This window comes from Otolemur garnettii, unplaced genomic scaffold (assembly GCF_000181295.1).
Source record: "Otolemur garnettii isolate 467f Iridium unplaced genomic scaffold, OtoGar3 scaffold00196, whole genome shotgun sequence".
In the NCBI taxonomy this organism is placed as follows: Eukaryota; Metazoa; Chordata; class Mammalia; order Primates; family Galagidae; genus Otolemur; species Otolemur garnettii.
The window spans coordinates 932,783-945,468 of NW_003852591.1; the positions used below are offsets into that span (position 1 = coordinate 932,783).

Here is a 12,686-nt window from a genome sequence, read left to right on the forward strand (position 1 = left end):
TGCTCTCCACAGAAAACAGGAATCCAGGGCTTTGCCGTCGTTATAGCAACCAGGAGTTCTGCGGTCCTCCACCCTCCCAGACTCCTTCCACGTCCCCCGCCCGCAGCGCCGCGCTGCCGCTCCTCTCGCGAGACTTGCGCCCAGCGCTGAGCCGCTCCGCGGTGATCTCACCCGAGACTTGGGGGAGGGAGGAGTGAAGGAGGGGAAGGGATGGGGCGGGGAGGGGAAGGGCTAGCGCGGCGCCGCCGCTGCCGGCAACTTTGTGAGCGAGTTCAGTGCGTGCGTGAGCGAGTGATCGAAAAGTCAGTGTGGCGCCGAGTGCCCTGGAGGAGTGTCCTCGGGGAGGGCCAGGTGTGGGTCCCAAGGCCGCCCTCCCCAAGCCACTCCATCTCCTCTCTCCTCTGTGGCTTTCTCCCCACTTCCTCCCCCCACCGGTCCTCCCGAGCCTTCCCGCCGCCGACCGCAGTTACCTGTCCCCTCCCCCTCTCGGCACGCACCTCCCTTTCCCCCCACCCCCTGCGCCCTCCCTGGGCCTTCCGACCCTGGACCCCCTGCCGCCCCGCGCTTGGTTTCTGCGTCGGCCACCCATTCTGCTCTTTCTCCTGGAGGCAGGCGGGCGGGATGGGGGGCGTTGAGCCTCGGGGGCGGCTCGAGCGGGGGGTCCAGGCGCCTAGACAATAGTTGATGCCCGAGGACTGGGCACTCCGCCTTCCACGCCTCCAGGAGCTCAGCCCCAGCAGGCTGCTTGCCAGCCTGCATTCCGGGTCCCCCTCGGAGCCAGGCTTGGGACGTGGGCTGATTCCGCCTCCGCCTCCCTCGGGCCCCCCTCCGCTCAGCGCTCAGCGCTCGCCCCGGCCCGGCCTCGCCGCCTGCCGTTCTCCGCAGAGGAGGCGGCGAGTGAGCGCGCGCCGACGGTCTACGCGGTTTCTCTTTCTCCCTGGGGAGAGCGCGCGGCGGACGCGCCCGGGACGCGCGGCTGCACCGGGAGGTCGGGCCGAGCGGTAAGTGGCCCTCGCGTCCCGGGTCTTGGCGGGGGAGTCGAGGTGCAGGACTGCTGACAGCCCCGTGGCTTTCTGGCGGTTGCTGGGTCTTGGGCCTGGGGCAGGATACCGGGAGACCGGTTAAAGTTTGATTTCCGATTTGGTGGCGTGCATATAGCGCAGCCGGGCGGGGGCGAGTCTCGGCTCCACCGCGCCCGGCGCGCGTGCACGCACGCACCTCGGAATCTGAATCTGCAGAACTACCCCGCGGGCGCCTTGGCGAGAGGCCGGGAGACCGGCGTCCCGGTCCGAGGAGCTGCACCCTCTCTGCATCCCTGGTCTCCATCGGGCGACCCTTCCGTATCAGTCACCTGGTGAGCGCTTTGCAGGCTGTGCTGGAGGGGACAGGCCGAGTGTTTGATTGTGGAAAAGGGAGGAGAGCAATTGGGTGCCGGAGGGTGCGTAATTTCTCCCTGGAGGTCTGCGGGGGAGTGAAGATTCGGGGATGCTCTAACCTGCTTTCCTTGGAGCATGTACACCTCGAGAGGGCTGGGGAGGCGTGAGGGTGTTGCAGAAAGAACTTTTCTTCCTTCGCCCCATCTGTTTCCAACTTCTCTCCTGACCTTAAAGGAAATTTCCGAGGCTCTTAAATCGCTCCACGGCATTTCTAGGTGGGCAAGGAATCGTGTGGGGCAGGTTGAAATTTCATCGGGGTTCACCACCTGGGAAACAGATAAGGGGGAGGCTCACTTTCAGGGAAGATATTGTTTAAACTGAACGGTTGGCATTCATTTTCTAAGGGAAACGTTTGGGATTGATGGCTCCTAGACTACTACATTTACCTTATAGATTTTATTTTTCGTAACAAGTAGTTTAGAGGCAGCATTCACTGAAATTCATACTACCTGGTAAACGATTATATTTCTAAACTGGAGCCAGTGATGCGATGCAAATTTCAAGAGCAAAGGAGTCGGCTTTCATCAGGTTCCAGGTCTGTCTGGATGAACTGGGGTTGGCGTTTCCTCTATTAAAGCAAACCTTTCATGTTGAAACTCTGACTCAGACTCTTAAAGCCATTGTTTTTATGCTGGTACTCTGTGGGAGGGAGTTAAGTGTCAACTTTCTCCTGTTTTCTTATATATTCTTCCAAGGCAAAGATTCTCTGACTGAATCTTTTGGTCAAGTATAAGATTAAGTTCTACAGAATCGCTTATTGCAGCCAACTGAGTAACAGTATTTACTTTCTCTATATAATCCTGTTTTGAGGACTTTTTGACTTTCACCTTCCTCCTTTTCATTTTTTGAAAGCTGCAATTAAGCTACCTTTATAAGGATGAAAAAAAAAAAAGATAATGAGATAATGTGCCACAGTGGTAATAGCAATAGTCGCAGTTATTTAAGTAAAGTACAAGTAAATCAGTTTATGGTCACTGATGTGTCCAGCTATTAGGTGTCATCCTAGTTATTAACTAGAATATTAATATTAAATTTTTTTTCCCATGGAATACATTATACTAAGGCATTAACAATTAACAATGTATTTTAAAATGACTTTAAGTGGTGGTTTGCTCATAAATAGAGAAAAATAATAGATTTTATGTTTCTGACAATTTTTTTCTTGATATGTGTGTGTGTATGTGTTTTATTTCAGGTTAACGATAGGGTACAAACAGCCAGGTCACAATTTTTGTATTTGTTAGATAGAGTCCTTCTTGTAAGACAACTGATTTTCTTATCTTGTGAATGCTTAAGTAAAGGACTCTTGAATTTTGACTGTCATTAGCTCTCTCCAGTTGACTGAGAGAACAAGTTTGGCAAGTGGCTCAAGACAGTCAGTAGGTGTTGCTGTTGTGAGCTTCTCTGGAGTTCCTGGTTCTGCTTCTTGAGTTTTAATTACTATTCAGGTACAGTGAACTTTTTTTTAGATCAGAAGTATCCGGCAGTAATAGTTATAATTTTATTGTGGGATTGTATGGCAAGGTTAGCTTGAATTCTTGGCAATAATTCAAAAGCACTTTTCTGAAATTTTGTATAGAGATTTATATAACTCTTCTTTTGACTATCTTTTAACTATTGTCTTCCAGTTTTTGTATTTGCTTTGTTTTTGCTTTAAATTAAGTATGCAGTTTGGTGTAGTGCCCCCACCTTGATTTTTTAGCAACTTTTAAAAAACATCTAGTAATTTTATCGAAGTAATCAATTGAAGATTGCTTGAGATTAGCAGTTTTGTAGACGTTGAGGGATCTTGGATAATTGAGTTGAGATGTATATTTATGTTCTATCTTAAGTTGCAGTAGTAATTTTTTAATAAATGCCTTTTATTTAAAAAATTTTTCAGCTGTGAATTTTTCCATCAGGATCATGGGAGAGTGAAATGGCATAAGAGCACAGATTCCCTGAATCTGTCCAGTTTAGTGGGAAGTTCGTAGTGATTAATGTGATTATGATCACATGATTAATTATTATTAACGCTTATGTGCCTCATATCAGTCCTCACTGTTGTATTACCATTTTTATCAGTCCACATGAAGAATGCATATCCTGAAGATTTTCAGGTGACATCTCAGATTTGAGCCTTTTGGTTTACTGTCCAAATTGGACTTTCTCTGGGGAAGTTCAGTAGACTCATCCTCAGGATAAAGAGCTAGAACTCCGGAAAAGCATCTTCTTTCTTCCTTTTGGCTCAAATCATTAAGCTAAGAAATTCAGAAAACAAATTTTCCCTCTTCTAGGAGCCCTGTATTCCTAACCTTTTGAATTTGTGGGAGTCAAGGCGTATTGGGAGCTGCTATCTGGGAGGTGTGTTCTTGGTTTCTGTGATTCTGATCCTGAGCAAAAGAGTGTTCCTGGCCTCTTGGGGCACTCTGTGTAGCCATTTGCAGTAATACCTAGTTTGGAGGTATAAGACCTTGCCTCCTCAATAAAGATTTTTCATAGCAATTATTTTTGAATTTTAACTTACAGATTTTGAAATAGTATAGCCCAGTATTTGTCCTTGGAAAGTCTGGGTTTCAAATAACTGCTCTGTGATTTTCTGTGTATAAGAGCTTAAAGATATAATTGAATCTCTTTCTGAATTTACTGTTTTTTTCTGCAGAGATGATCACAAAACTTCACAGCTTTGCCACAAAAAATTAATGAGAATATATGTATGAAAGTAGTTTGTATACCATTAAATCTTATTTATAGTTTTACTTTCTTACTTTTTCATAAATAGATTTTTCTTGGACTGTTGGAGCTAGGTGGGATTTTGAGCATAAACCCCTTGGCCTATCTTCCCCAATTTATAGGTGAAGAAGCTGAGTCTGGGAAAGTTGAAGTGACTTCTTGAAGGTTTTGGAACTAGTTGATGACCAGTCAGTGACTTGGAAGGCAGGTTTCCACATTTAACTGTGTTCTTTTGTTTTCTGTACTTTTTATTTTTCTTACAATCAGTCGTGTTAAAATTTGTTGACTACTTTTTTTCCCTTCCACTTAAGTGTTCAGTGTTTATTAAATGACTAAGGAGAAGCCAAACTTAAGGAAACAAACATCTATAGTAAGGTTGAGGAGCTTGAAAGCAACATTGACGTAGTGTTGGCAACCAGATTTTGGAGTTACTCACATTACAAAGTTACGTAAAAAGAAATTATGAGTTCAAGTTTCTACGTGGTAGAGCCTGCAAGCTTTTCTAAAAGAAATCTTTATCAATACATATGAAATATATTTGTATGTTCTTTGGAAAAGCCAAACTCAAAAAAACTTATTCTTGTTCCCATTTTTCTTCCCTTTTTAATCTCAATTTTTTTTTTTTTTTGAGACAGTCTCACTGTGTTGCCTCCTTGGTCAAGTGCTGTGACGTTCACAGCTCACAGCAACCTCCAGCTCTTGGGCTTAAGCGATTCTCTTGCCGCAGCCGCCCAAGTAGCAGGGACTACAGGCCCCCACCACAGTGCCCGGCTATTTTTTTTTGTTTGTTGTTGTAGTTGTCACTGTTGTTTAGCAGGCCCCGGCTGGGTTGAAACCCACCATTCCCGGCATATGTGGCCTAACCACTGAACTGCAGGCACTGAGCCCTTTTTAATTTCTTTTGCAAAAGAAAAAGTTGTACCTTCTTTGCTTATGCAACAATGACCTACTAAATTTTAGATCTTTTCCCTCAGTGACATATGAGGGTTATCAGGGATTAGGGGCTGGGGAGTCAGTTAGGTGCAGATATAAATAAAATAAGACAAAAAAGGAAAATGCAGGAACTTCCCTTGAAAATGGGACTAATTTTTATTGATCCCCTCTACCTTCCACTGGAGTAATCTGAGCTAAGAGAGAAGAAACATCCCTGTCAGTTGGGTGGCTACTTTTTAGGCGATGGGTTCTCCTTGTTCCTGGGAGGGGTAAATAGCAGAATATTCTTTCAGCACTCATAGAGAAGTCTGGGTCTTGTTCTATCTATGAGACTCTGTGAAACATTAGTGTTTCACTATCACTTGAGATTGGCAATCCAACCTTTTATCCACTTCACTTATACTTCTTTGGTGTGGAAAATAAATTGGCTGCAATTTGATTTTTTTTTAATTAAATCATAACTGTGTACATTAATGCAATCATGGGGTACAGTGTGCTGGTTCTATATATAATTTGAAATGTTTTCATCAAACTGGTTAGCATAACTTCCATGGCATTTTCTTAGTTATTGTGTTAAGACATTTATATTCTACACCTAGTCATTTTCACATGCACCCTTGTAAGATGCACTGTAGGTGTGTTCCCACCAATTACTCTCCTTCCACCCATCCTCCTCCTCTCCTTCTCCCCTTTCCCCTTCTTCTTGGGCTAAATTGGGTCATAGCTTTCATAAGAAAGCTATGAATTGGTTTCATAGTAAGATTGAGTACATTGGATACTTTTTCTTCCATTCTTGAGATACTTTGCTAAGAAGAATATGTTCCAGCTCCATCCGTGTAAACATGTAAGAGGTAAAGTCTCCATCTTTCTTTAAGGCTGCATGATATTCCTTGGTATACATATACCACAATTTATTGATTCATTCATGGGTCCATGGGCACTTGGACTTCTTCCTTGACTTAGCAATTATGAATTGGGCTACAATAAACATTCTGGTACATATATCTTTGTTATAATGTGATTTTTGGTCTTCTGGATATATACCTAGTAGAGGAATTGTAGGATCAAATGACAGGTCTATTTTTAGATCCCTAAGTGATCTCTAAACATCTTTCTGAAAGGAATGTATTAGTTTGCATTCCCACCAGCAGTGTAGAAGTGTTCTCTTTTATTCATATCCCTGCCAACATCTCTGGTTTTGGGATTTTGTGATGTGGGCTCATCTTACTGGAGTTAGTTGATATCTCCCAAGTAGTTCTGATGTGCAATTTGATTTTTGTTTTTAGTTTGTTTATGTGCTAAGGTAATTAAAAACAAAACACATTTACTTAAAGGACCCTTTGTTTTTCAGAGGTTTTATAAGTTATTCTTACATGATAACTTCTTTATTCTTTTAGTAGGTTTTTGATGAGCTCTGGAGTGACTCAGGGAAGCATGAAGAGATTCCTTCATGTCTGGATCTCTTAAGCACAGATGATTTGAGTGAAGGACAGAACATGTGATGAGCTTTGTGATCGTGAAAAAGTTTGAAAAACCGTCAGGGTAGGGAAACATTTGCCAGTGCACATCCATTTACACCTTTTATTCTAGCCTAAAGAGAGTAAGGTAACCCTGTTTGCAAAGAGAACATGAGTGTTTTCTGAAAGTTCTAGAGCAGTGTTTTTCAACCTTTTTTTTTCATCTCACTGCGCACTTGAACCTATAGTTAAACTTACATGGCACACTTAAATTATGTTGATCAAAAATGAGAGTGAAAAAAAAAAGAATATACTTACTGTGCATTGAACTTCTTTCAAAAATAATATAATGATCTTTAAAAATTTTTACAGCACAGGGTGGTGCCTGTGGCTCAGAGGAGTGGAGTGCTGGCCCCATATGCCAGAGGTGGCGGGTTCAGGCTCAGTCCCAGCCAGAAACTGCAAAAAAGAAACATTTTTTTTTCACAGCACAGCTAGGATCCTCTCGAGGCATTGAAAATTGGTGGTGTAGGTTGATGATGCCAGAATGACCCAGAGGGATGTCAGGGGTTCCTTTAGCTAGACCTAGTGACAGTGTGTTGGGGAGTGTGCCACAAAGTCAGAAGAAGCCATTTCTCTCTACCTTTGGACGTCTGAGATGAGAATTTTCAGCCTATAGATTTCTAATTTGTTGCTTGTCATGTTACACCAAGTTCTCCCTCTAATTAGGATTGTAGAATGTCTAACTTTAAATTGTGGGAAACAGGCAATTGCATAATGTTAGATTTCCCTTTTTCCAATTCAGGAAAGGCAGGAAAATGTCCAAGGCTCATTGGACACTGGCTTGAGGAAGGAGAGTTGAAGGATCACACAAACAGGGGTTACTCAGAGGCAACTGGAGCAGACAGGACAGCCAGTACTGCTGCCGCTGAGTTCCTTTTCTCCGCTCTCCTCCCCCAGGACAAGTCTAGGTTAAATGAATTTCACAGACTTGAAAGTTTATTTTGGTTATTCCTCTTTCTACTTTTTCCATAAAGCCTTTACCAAAGCTATGAACAGGTATAGTCCTTGATTTTTTTTTTTTTTTTTTGTGGTTCAGTGTCTTGCTTCCTTTCTAATGAGTTCTGAATTCCTGAGTAGAAAGTTATTGAGAAATACAAGCAAAGGGCTATGTGCTGAATGGTCATGTTCCTGCTGTCGAGACTTTACTGTGAGCCGGGTGAGGTGGCTCATGCCTGTAATTCCAGCACTCTGGGAAGCTGAGGCAGGTGGATTGCCTGAACTCAAGAGTTCAAGACCAGCTTGAGCAAAGTGAGTTCCCATCTCTAGTAAAAGCAGAAAAATTAGCAGTGAGTAGTGGCACAAGCAAGATAGGCCCAGCTACTCAGGAGGCTGAGGCAAGAGGATTGCTCAAGCCCAAGAGTTGGAGGTTGCTGTGAGCTATGATATCCTGGCACTCTACCCAGGGCACAGAGTGAGACTGTCTCAAAAAAAAGTTTACTGTGATCATTGTTGTTACTTTGGCCCTTATGTTATCTGTCTGTAATTAATTTTCTTAATATTCTGACTTATGTATCTAGGCAGAAATTCTAACTTGCTGTATTGTGAGCTCTTTGCCTTTGATCTAATAGTCTCTAGTTCCCAGAATTGATTGGCCGTTTGTTTTTACAAATTTCTTTTTGGTTCTTGATATTCTCAGAGAAGCAGCTGACAACTGTGGTATCCCATGCCTTGAAGAAGAGACAATCTACTTTTTAGGGGGTATGTAAGATATAGAACTATAAATTAACAGGATCTTCTAAAATTTTCACCAACTCTCTTGCTTCACTTGTGTGTACTTAGGGAAATGGCAAGTCAGTGTTTTCTCATATTCTTACAAGAAGCACAGGGCTGTGGCTCTCTGAATCGTACTACTTGTCTTTAGAAGACTTTAAAAGCCCACGTTCTTGCCCTGCAAGTGAGAGTTAGTGTGTAGTTGATGTAACTCCTCCCACTTCCCTGCTCATGCTTCTGGCTGCTGCGCTGGAGGCCTCAGATGGTTCTGCCAGTGTGTTTTGTCAGAGTTTCAACTTCATGTTTTTTGATCCTCAAGCTGTCACCCTGGGTAGAGTGCAGTGGCATCATAGCTCACAGCAACCTCCAACTCTTGGGGTTAAGCAGTTCTCTTGCCTCAGCCTTCCAAGTAGCTAGGACTACAGGCGCCCACCACAATGCCCAGCTATTTTTGTTGTTGTTGTTGCATTTATCTTTGTTGTTTAGCAGGTGTGGTCTAGGTTTGAACCTGCCAGCCTCGGTGTATGTGGCCAGCGCCCTAGCTGCTGAACTACGGGTGCTGCCCTGGTATTTCTATTTTTTGTTTTGTAAGCTTTTGCTGTACTGTTTTCCATAGTGGTTGCACCATCTTACAGTTCCATCAGCAGTTCACAAGGGTTCTAACTTTTTTACATCTTTACTAATAAGTGTTATTTCTGAGGCTGAGGTGAGTGGATTGCTTGAGCTCAGGAGTTTAAGACCAGCCTGAGCAAGAGCAAGACCCTGTCTCTAAAAAAAAAAAAAAAAACCAAAACATAGCTGGTCATTGTCTTGGACTCCTGTAGTCCCAACTACTTGGAAGGCTGAGGCAAGAGGACCACTTAAGCCTAAGTGTTTGTGGCTTCTGTGAGCTATGATGCTCATACCAAGGGTGACAAAGTGAGACTCTGTCTCAAAACAAACAAACAAAAACTGTTACTTCTGGCTTTCTTACCTTAATGAGTGTGAGATGGTATCTCATTCTGGTTTTGATTTGTGTTTCTCTGATGATTAATGAAACTGAGCGTCTTTTATGTGCTTATTGGGCATTTTTATGTCATATTTGGAGAAATATCTGTTCAAGTCCTCTGCCCATTTTAAGTTGCGTTGTTGAGTTTTTTTGTTGCTTAATCGTTGGAGTTCTTCATATATTCTAGATATTATCCCCTTATGAGATAATATGATATGCAAATATTTTCTTCCATTCCAGGTTGCATTTCTGGTCCCTTGGTTGTGTCCTTTGATGTGCAAAATTTTTAGGTTTGAAATCACACTTGTCTCTTTATACTTTTGTTACTTATGCTTTTGGTGTTATATCCAAGAAATTATTGCCAAGTCCAATGTCATGAAGCTTTTCCCTGATGTTTTCTAATTTTAGGTCTTACATTTCAATCTTTAAGCCATTTTAATTTGATTTTTTGTGTATAAGGGTCTATTTTTTTTTTACATGTATATATCTTATTTTTCTAATACCATTTATTGAAGAGATCATCTATTCCTTATTGAATGGTCTTGGCACCCTTGTCAAAGATCTTTTGACCATATATGCATGAGTCTATTTCTGAGCTGTGTATTCTTCATATATTCCATTGATCTCTCTGTCTTTATGCCAGTACCTTGCTATTTTGATAACTGTTGCTTTGTAATATGTTTTGAAATCAGAAGTATAAGTGGCACTTACTTTTTTTTTTTTTTTTTTGGCTGGGGCTAGGTTTGAACCCACCACCTCTGGCATATGGGGCTAGTGCCCTGCCCTTTGAGCCACAGGCACCGCCCCAGAGGCACTTATTTTTAAATTATGCTCTTTTAGTTGAATAATAAAGAAATGACTTAAAAACAATTCAAAGAATTTTCATTTTTTAAAAGGAGACTAAACACACGTAATAAGGTAAGATGATTTAAACAGCAAAATGTAAGAGGCAGTCATTTGGCAAGCAGTGCAGGGAAGGCTGCTTATCGAGCACTAGGTGCTTTCACGGATACTGTGTCCACTGGCTTGGGATTCTTCAAAAAGGCAGTGGACTTTGGGTTGTCATAGAGATTGGGTATTGACCTCAGTGAGTATTAATACCCAACACTACCATGTCTCTTGTATCGCAGTGATAGAGAGAGGTCTTTCATGAAACTCTCCAGTAGTAATCTTTAGATTTTCAGTTATGAAAACTGCCACTTGTGGGTTTTTTTTTTGCCTTGATAACTGTGTTGCCTTTCCTATTCTAATCCAGTAGTTTCTGATTTCCTGTATCTGCCCATTAAATAGTAATTGGTCATATGTTTAGATAGAATATTAAGCCACAGTGCTGGTTTATTTTCTGATTCATAAAAACAAAACAAAAAAACCTAGAAAACTAATCTGGCTGGATGGTATAGGATGAATTGAAGGAGGAGAGTTTGGAGTCAGAATAGCAAAATTTAGTGGCTACTTTAGTAAGTAATTTAGACTACTTAAGATGTATTTTCTCATCTTCCTAGTAAAGATTATTAGGATAATTTTCATTGGGTATATTACTTAAAGGGACATTTGGTAGAATTTCCATGGAGGGAAAATGTAGTATGCTTGGATGTAGTAGGCCTGTCACGGAGATATGTTTAGTGGTGACTAATGAATTTGTGCCTGCACGGGTGGGTCTCTGAAGAGTAATTTACTGAACCCCACTGTCTACCAGGGGCTGGTGGCTGCTTCCACTAAACAGAAGCTGCATGGTTCCTGCTCTCATGTGTAGCTGATACTCTTCTAGTGACTTAAGTGGTCCTTCTTTATGTTCATTTCTTCTCTTATGGCTGAATTTTTCTTTTAGTCAAAGGCCACCTGTTTTACTTTGGTGCAAAACAGTTGCAGTGGTTGATTATGAGAATAGTCCTACGTTAAATGTTCTTTATATAGAGAAAGAAATAAACACCATACAGCTGCTTTTTGGTTTCCAAGGAGATATGTCTTGGCAAACTGTTTTATCAAGGGCTAAGGAAAAGAAATAATGGAAACTGGCTATAATGCATATTGTTACTGTTTGCCTGAGGACCCAGATCCGGGTTTTTCAAATCTTGATTTTTTTCCCCTTCTATTCCCACATCCACTCCAAGAGAATCTAGAAACTTTGTTCTGGGTAATCCTGGATTTTACTAGTAATTGACAGATCTTGGAAGAGTAAAACAACTTTTTTGGATCTTCATTTAGTTATTCCTTTGTTCATTTGATACGTCGTCATCATTCATCTGTTATATACCAGGTAGTCTTGCCATTGTAAAGGGAGAAAGTTGAAGGTTGAACTCAATTTTCTTTGTGACCCACTATTAAAATTCTATAAATTTGTTATTGTGATTTAGTGAGTTGTAAAGCCTTTTGTAAACAGTAGAAATGTTTTTGAAAGGACCGAAGAAAGAGAAATTTGGAGTTTTTCTTGTTAAGTATAAAACATTTTAGTGGGAAAATTCTGGAATGGTGGATAATTTTAGTACTGGTTTCATTCTTTCTAAAAGCAATCAACATTTAACTCTGAAAGTTTTTCTTTGTAATTTTGGTAGAAGACATTCTGAATCTAACCTTTCTGTTGTTACTGGCAGCACCTTAGATATTTAATCCCTGTTCCAGATGATTGGTGTGGGGCATTGTGGGAGATTTAGAAATGCTTATCACTTCTTCTCGGAGCTCAGTTCCAGATCTTTTAGGGCCCTGGTCATTTTTCCCTGTAATAGTCTTGAGATATGATAACATCATGTCCCTGAAGGCAGAAGAGTCACACTGAAGATCTAAGTACCAGTACTGATAATTAAGCTGGGATTTCCCCATAAAAGTGATGTTTTCATTTTAATTTGTTGTTAGAAATTCAACATCATATTGATTATACATGAAAAGATTGAGTTATACAAAGTAAAACTTAAGAATTTCCTCCCACCCACGTAGGTTGTGGACTGTTGTAAAACTGGTCTCGTTGTTCTCAAAGAGCACTGGATAATTTGTTCTAGTCCTGGCTCTACTATATGCTGGTTGTGTGGCTTTGGCTGTTTTTCTTTGATTTACTGATGAGTAATAGTCATTGAGCACTTTAGTGTAGTTGGGAGATACTGTTCTCATCTTGGGGTGTATCTGTGAAGAGCTCTAAGTGAGATGGGAAGTCATGGGGAGGGTTTTATACACAGGACTTTTGTTCTGACATTTTTAAAAGGTGAAGTGCTGTTGTGTAAAGAATAGAATGGGGAGGGGCGCAAAGGTGAAAAGAGGAAGATGTTAGGGGTTCCTGGTAACTCCCTGCAGGTGAGATAGGATAGTACAGGTGATAGGAAGTGGCCGGACTCTGGGCAGATCTCAGGCGGGATTAACAGGATTCATGGAAGGGTCAGATGATGTGGAGTAGTCGAG

The 12,686-nt window shown here is 41.7% G+C and overlaps 1 protein-coding gene across 7 annotated transcripts in view; it reads left to right on the forward strand.

Moving 5' to 3' along the window:
• The first annotated feature begins 280 nt into the window (after window positions 1-280).
• Window positions 281-12,686, forward strand: part of SIPA1L1 (signal induced proliferation associated 1 like 1) — a 385,188-nt gene continuing 372,782 nt past the window's right edge. For 4 of the 7 annotated variants that reach the window (XM_023507646.1, XM_023507645.1, XM_023507642.1 and 1 more), the window contains exon 1: window positions 702-1,001. The gene's annotated coding sequence lies outside the window, so the exon portion shown is untranslated. Of the gene's footprint in view, window positions 352-700; window positions 1,002-12,686 lie in introns of those variants that run through there. The other 3 variants (XM_012812217.2, XM_023507649.1, XM_023507644.1) reach the window with 2 other exon arrangements.